The 7,580-nt window shown below is 42.2% G+C and overlaps 1 long non-coding RNA gene across 1 annotated transcript; it reads right to left on the bottom strand.

Moving 5' to 3' along the window:
* Positions 1 to 760: 760 nt before the first annotated feature.
* Positions 761 to 6,162, bottom strand: LOC117199956 (uncharacterized). The gene is made up of 3 exons (XR_004481323.2): positions 6,088 to 6,162; positions 2,156 to 2,225; positions 761 to 1,163 (listed from the first exon to the last, which is right to left on the bottom strand). It is a non-coding gene; the product is annotated as an uncharacterized LOC117199956 (long non-coding RNA).
* Between the last annotated feature and the right edge of the window lie 1,418 nt (positions 6,163 to 7,580).

Below are 7,580 nucleotides of genomic sequence, written 5' to 3'. Positions count from 1 at the left end.
TACCTAAGATACATGCACACACACACACTATTTTAATCCTCACAGTCATCTACATAAGTATTATTAGTGTGCTAATAATATATTTTCTTTTTTATTAACTAGCTTTTAATTGAAAAAGAAATACATGCCCCAGTCTAATCATGACAAAAACATCAGACAAATTCCAATTAAGAGACATTCTACTGACTAGTAGCCAGTACTGACCAGTACTCTTGAAAGGTCATCAAAAGCAAGTCTGAGAAACTGTTTCAGCCAAGATGAGCCCAAGGAGACATGACAATTAAATGTAATGTGGTGTTCTGTGTGGCATCTTGGAACAGAAAAAGGATAATAGGTAAAAACTAAGGAAATTTGAGTAAAGTATGGAGTTTACTTAATAATAATGTATCAATATGGATTCACTGTGACAAATTGTGAAAAATGAAACATACTCATGTAAGATGCTAATCATAGGGGAAACTGGGTTTAGGTATATGGGAACTCTCTGTACGATATTGGCAATTTTTCTGTAAATCTAAAACTATCCTAAAATTAAAAGTTTATTTTTTTTAAAAAAGAAATATATGCATCTGAAAAATTTCAAATAGAATCAGAGTATATAAAATGAACAGTAAGTCTGCCTCTTACTTTAGACACTTACTCTCTTGGTTCCCCTTCCAAGAAGCAAACATTGCTGCCAATTTCTTGTGTCTCCTTCTCTACAAGCACATACAGGTATGGACATATTTTTCAGTAGAGAGACCTATGTTCATGACTTAAGAATCTAACTCCCTAGGTTCAAGTTAAGTGTATCAGTTTCCTATGACAGGTGTAACAAATTACCACAAGCTTGAGGGCTTATAACAATGAGATTTATTTTCTCACAGTTCTGGAGGTGAGATATCCAAATCAGCATCACTGAGTCAATATCAAGGGGTCAGCAGAGGCTCTAGAGGAGATTCTGTTCCTTGCTTCTTGTAGCTTCTGCTGGCTGTCAGCATTCCTTGGCTTGTGACCACATCCCTCCAATCTCTGCCTCCGTGGTCACATTGCCTTCTCCTCTTCTTCCTTATATGTCAAGTCTCCCTTTATTTCCCTCTTAAAAGGATTACACTGTGATTACGTAGGGCCCAATGGATAATTCAGGATAATTCCTCCATTTCAAGTTTCTTAATCAGTCACACCTGCAAAGAATTTTTCGAAATAGGGAAACATTTGTTCCAGGGACTAGGACATGATATCTTTGAGAGCTATTATTCAGCCCACTACAGTAATTTATTTTATTTATTTATTTATTTATTTATTTATTTATTTATTTATTTATTTATTTATTGTGGTACGCGGGCCTCTCACTGTTGTGGCCTCCCCCGTTGCGGACGCGCAGGCTCAGCGGCCATGGCTCACGGGCCCAGCCGCTCCGCGGCATGTGGGATCTTCCCGGACCGGGGCACGAACCCGTGTCCCCTGCATCGGCAGGCGGACTCTCAACCTCTGCGCCACCAGGGAAGCCCCGAAGTAATTTATTTTTTTAATTGAAGTTTTCACTCACAAATTAATGACAAGTACAAGAACAAAACTGCTGTCTACACCTTATTCATGTTAATAAAACTGACATTCTGATGACTCTCTAACATAACTCATCACTTTCCTTCTAAGTGACATAATTATATTACCTTAGGTCATCCTAAAAGATGTGGAATGGTCTCAGGTAATATGCAGCTGGTCATTTAAATTCAGTGTCTCAAGATACTGTTTTTAATTTTCCTTTCTGTCTTCCCTTTATCAAGGGTAACTTAACTCCCAGTGCTACCAGCCCCTTCTATCCTGTTGCATCCGTTTTCAACTGTGGTTTTCTAGCCTCACTGTCAGAGGAATATGATGAAAGATCTTCAGCATCTGATGCAAGACTGTGCTCCCTTGGTGTCCTCAGGCCCCAACAAGTTGACTCTGTGCCCCTGTGTGAGAACAGGGCTGCCTGACTGGGCAACATTTGCCAGTCCCTGAAGTCGCAAAGATTCTGACTTTAAAAGCAATCTGTAGGGCTTTACCTGTGAAGCAGAGGAACTCTGGAAAACTCTGTACTCTGGTGGGATCACTAGGACAGTGAGGAAGGTAGGAAGGTGATATACGGTCCAGGAGGAGGAAAAAACAAAAATCTCAGCCTCTACTGACCTACCATCCTCTCCAGACTCATTTGCTCCAATCCAAAAGGTCAGACCCTCCAGAGACAGCCTGGAACATCTTGCCTGCAAAATATACAGCATGGAGACATGGTACTTTTTGTTCTCATATGACGAAGCGTTGAAAATAATGGTTAATACTGAGCCTGTCAGGAGAGGTTGAGTTCAAAACTTAGCACTTTCCTACATCTTAGGCTCTTAATCATCTGTACCAGTATTTTTTTTTTTTTTTTTTTTTTACTGCAGGGAAGGAAGCAGTTAAATTTCAATATGAAACAACAGCTCCCAGTACTCTCATCTACCACCAGTAATTACTGCTCAGAGAAAGGATTTAAAAATATGTAAAGCCTAACCCCAATTCCCTATAGCCTGCCTGCTAGTTCCTTTCTGTAGCCAGCATCATATTTACCAATATATTTTAAACCAAGCATGAAAAAGTCAAGAATACCAATAACTTTGTTATTTGGAGTGCTGACAAAGGATATAATGGAGCTATTAGGCACCATGTCTGTCCAGGCTCATTACACAAATATGCCCATCCTCTGGGAGGACTGCGGGAGGAATGAGTGAGGTAATGTATCTAGGGCGCTTCGCACAGCACCTGACAAGTGGCAAAGGCTCGATAAACAGCAGCTATCGCTATTATTAGCACCACAGTGGGGCCCGCATGGAAACTCCATCCAGTGTCAGGCGAAGGGAGGAGAAGTGAGGAGGAACGTGCAGTAAGAGGTGGGGAGGGAGAGAAAGGGGAGAGACCAGGAGAGACCAAGAGTCAGACAGACAAGTTTTCCAAGTTTTCCTCAGGATAGCTTCTACCCTAGGTGCACCACCCAAAATGACTTTTCCTAAATTTGATTATTAGATGCTGCCAATTGAGCCAAAATTTTATGCTTTTTATTTATGAAAAACGTTTTCCCAAGATTGAAAATTCAGTTAGCTATATTTAGGTGGTTTTTGTTTTTGTTTTTGTTTTTGTTGAGGGCGGAGGGTGGTTTGTATGTTTGTTTCACAAAAATGAAAAGCCCAGGTGATCATTTTTCCTACCTACTCAGTCCCCAGATTAAATCCTGGTGGATTATAGTTTCATTGATCATTGTCTATCTGGAATATCTGGAAAAAGTGCCTGATTGGGTAAAGCTCCCCTTTTCTGACCAAGGCAACCAAGACCTCCTTGATCCACATAGTGGAATAGGCGACACTGGCACCATCCCCTCTGCCCTTTCAATGTAGAGACATAAAATACACGGCTGACACCATCCCCAGTGTCTCGATGGTGACAGGGACATCAGTGCTACTATTCTGTATACTAATTTGTGTTCTGTATCAGTCCGTGGAGGATTTGAAGAGCTTTTCACCAAAACTCGTACAATAACATTGTGATGTAATAAAAGTTAGAAGAAAGAATCAGCAGCAGAGACAATATAAATAAAAATAGAAAGTTGAGACTGAGGAAAGCCCATGACAGCTTCTATAGGGCCTATAATTGTGCCTCAAATTTAGCTTGAGAGAGAAGTTTCCAGGCAGCTAGAGCAGCAACCTAGGAGCCGGGGCCCATGAGGCCAACCTCAGGCCCAGAGAGGAGGGAATGTCAGGGGCTGCTGGAATTACAAAGAGAATTGCAGGCAAGGGTGAAGCTGACGGGCCTGCCAGTCTGGATGGGGGGAAACCAGTGAGCCAGAGATGCCCAACTTTGTTTGCATTTTTGCAACCTCACTCCACGCCCATTCCTATTTAGTGTGGCCCCAGGGAAGCACAGATTATGAGTTTTCAGTCAAGAACCCAGTGTGCAGATAATTCAAGATGCTGGTTAAAAGTGGACCCAGGTGCTTTTGAGATCAGACGAGCAAGTGGTTAAGGCAGCACCTGCAGGGTACCAAGGACAAAGCCAGGAATTTTCCTGAGAGCCAGGGTCTACTCTAGCATGGCAACAAGCAAAGGCTAAGGTTGTGGCATTCTATACTACGGATCGTGGCTCCAATGCTCTTGGCATGGACTACGCTTAAAGCAAGTGTGACCACTCATTCAGCAAGGTCAAAAAAAAACACAAAACCATATCAGAAATACTGTCAGCTTCCCAGTGAACCTGCCTGGATGAATTAGCTGCACAGTGTGCCCCTGGAGGAACTAGATGAATTAGGCTGCCGCAGCGGTTGCCAGATATGAAGCAATAATTTTGAAGGACACCTGCCAAAAGCATAATTTTTTTATTTTAGAATGGTTACTGTAGAATGGCTCTTAAAGAGGGGGAAACAATTAGCTAGCAGGACCACCTGTTTGTGGTAAGCCTCTTGGTTCCTAACCAGAGGTCAACGAACTATAAGGCTTACCTGTTTGTATTTTCCCATTATCTATATAGTTGGGCAACCAGGGGATTGCAAAGAAGCTTCAAATCATTGAAACATAATTTTGCAAATAGGAGAAAAGTGGCAAGACTAAACAATCTCAAATTATAATCTAACGTCTTAGCAGTCCATTCTGGCTAGCCATGCTTCTTACAGAAGTATGAATATACAGTGTACCAGGCTCCCACTTATGTCTAAATTAATAGTATAATAGCTTTTGAGTTCCTTGGCCTCTCCAGTTGCCTCTTCTGATTCAAAAAGTGTGGGGAAGGAATCCCTGGGGTGTCTCTTCCCCAGTGATCTTGTCCCTTATTTCCTTAGGAAAAGCAGGATAACGCCTCCTCAAAGATATCCACATCCTAAACCCCAGATCCTGTGACTATGTTAAGTTACATAGCAAGATGGAATTAAGGTTGAAGGTGGAACTAAGCCGCTAATCAACTAACCTTGAGATGGGAAGTTTAACCTGCATTGTCTCAGTGGGCCCAATGTCATCACAGGGCTCTTAAAAGCAGAAGAGGACGGCAGAAAAGTCAAAACCAGGGAGACAGCATCGTGAAAAAGACTCAGCCAGCCTTTGCTGGCTTTGAAGATGGAAGGGGGCCAAGAACCAAGGGATGCAGGCAACCTCTAGAAGCTGGAAAAGGCAAGGAAACAGATTCTCCCCTAGAGTACTCAGAAAGGAACCAACCCTGCAGACACCTTGATTTTAGCCCAGTGAGACCTATTTCAGTATTGTGGCTGTGAGATGGTAAATTTGCTACTTTACTAGTGTTTTATTTCTCCTCCACTGCAACTCATACATAACCTGAGAATTCACCTCCCTCTCTCTTCCAGACTGCGGTGGTTCTCCAAACTTGGACACACATTGGAATCACCTGGGCAGCTTTTAAAATACTGAATGCTGAACTTCCCTGGTGGCGCAGTGGGTAAGAATCCCCCTGCCAAGGCAGGGGACATGGGTGCGAGCCCTGGTCCGGGAAGATCCCACATGCTGCGGAGCAACTAAGCCCGTGCACCACAACTACTGAGCCTGCACTCTAGAGCCCGCGAGCCACAACTACTGAAGCCTGTGCACCTAGAGCCCATGCTCCACAACAAGAGAAGCCACCGCAATGAGAAGCCAGTGCGCTGCAATGAAGAGTAGCCCCTGATCGCCACAACCAGAGAAAGCCTGCGCGCAGCAACGAAGACCCAACGCAGCCAAAAATAAATAACACTAAACCTTTTTAAAAAAAAAAAAGCACTGAATGCTGGGCCCCACACATAGAGATTTCTGATTTAATTACTCTGGGGACAGTTCATGAACCAGGAATTTTTCAAACTCCCCAGATAATTCTAATGTGCTGAGCTTAAGAATTGCTGTCGTAGAGGGTGTGAGAGATTTCTCTCCAGAATAGAAGCATAACAAGCAGTAGTGGAGAAGCTACACCTGAACCTTGCTTGCTCCTCATGTAAACTATTGGCACAGGACAGTGGGCTCCTAAGCCCCTATATTGATCAGGGTTTACTTGCAAAGAACAGAATCCATTGTAGCTGGTTTAAGCAGGAAAAATACTTATTACAAGCTTACGGTAAAGGCTTACTGAATCATTGGGAAAGCAGAAGAAAGAGCTTCCATGACAAGCTTTCAAGAACAAAAAGTCTCAGTGCAGAAATGGGTCACCAAAGGAGCTTCTGCCTCTTCTGTGGTCAGAAAGAAGCTGGCTCCAGAATTGTGGCAGGAAGCTGCTACAATGAGGAACCTGCCACATCAGGAAGTTGCACCATCCCTGCTGTGATACACACCAGCAGGGAGGCCTCATGCTCTGCCTTTTAGTACTCAAACCAACTGAGTTCCTAGACACTGGTACCTATGTTAATGCTGCCTCAGGGGGAAAAAAATCCCTCCATGCCTGTACTTTTTAGAAAAAAAAGCAAGTACGGCAGAAATACAGCCTCCATTCCACTCTGCCTTCCAAATCTTGCACAAGTGTATTTGATTGGCCCAGCCTAACAAATTCCAAAACCTTAGCTGCAAGAGAGTCCAGGTAAAAAAAAAAAAAAACAGAAACTTTTTTTTTTTTACTTTCTAACTTCTGCAGATTGGGAAAGTTCACAGAAGAAAACTTGAATGGATATTGAGCACCAATCCACCATAAATGCCATAGACCCTTCCTCTGGGTATTCAACATTCATACTTACCTTCTCTCCATATTTAAACTTCCAAACAATAACATAATTGTCCCTGTACCAAGAAAAACAAAAAACAAAAAATAAATGTACTCACCTCCCCTCAAAAGGGAACACCCAAAGTTCCATAAGTCTCTGTATCTATCTTTGGGTGATATTTATTCCTTCTCTAGTTCAGTAACAATTCCATCATGATATTCCATGCTATATAAATTAACTTGTAAAATTAACCACCATCAGTAGACCATTTATAAAGTTTTGAGAAAAATAGAAAGGGAGGAGGGAAAATGGTTAATGTGTATAAAAGCACATAACAGAACAAGGAAGAAATCATTTGTGGTCATGATAGTTCCAGAGGCAGCTGGAAGTCTACAGTTGGTATTTACAACTTATTTCCTCCCCAGCCTGTTTTGTCCTCAGCCAGCATAACAGCTGGGCCAAGTTATTTAGCTGGTAGAGTGAGCCGGATCTTCATTCTTGGTGGATCTAAACCCTCAGGGATCCTGACTATACTAGATTTCTGTAGTCTTCCACTAAAGGTTATCGTTAAATATATAAATTAAATTAAAATGCATATTGAATATATAATTTAATTTAACTTTTACCACTGGGCATGGCACTTCTGTGAAGTGTCCCAGAGGATCTTCTAGATTCCAAAAATACCTCTCCCTGCTCCCATAGTAAAGCAGCAACACTATTTCCTCTTGATAACTGGGCTGAAACACTCCTTTGACATAGTACTGACCCCTCTTTTGCCTGTTGGTTCATTTGCACATGGTGGCCAAAATGGTGAATAGCAATCTCAAGTTCCAATTTAACAGAACAAATTGATATCACGTGCTTCCTGATGTTTTGACTGAGAACGATACGACATTAGTTATGCAGTATTCCTGCTGAAAATGCATAA

Source organism: Orcinus orca, chromosome 3 (assembly GCF_937001465.1).
Source record: "Orcinus orca chromosome 3, mOrcOrc1.1, whole genome shotgun sequence".
Lineage (NCBI taxonomy): Eukaryota > Metazoa > Chordata > Mammalia > Artiodactyla > Delphinidae > Orcinus > Orcinus orca.
This window is presented reverse-complemented; position numbering and strand designations above follow the sequence as displayed.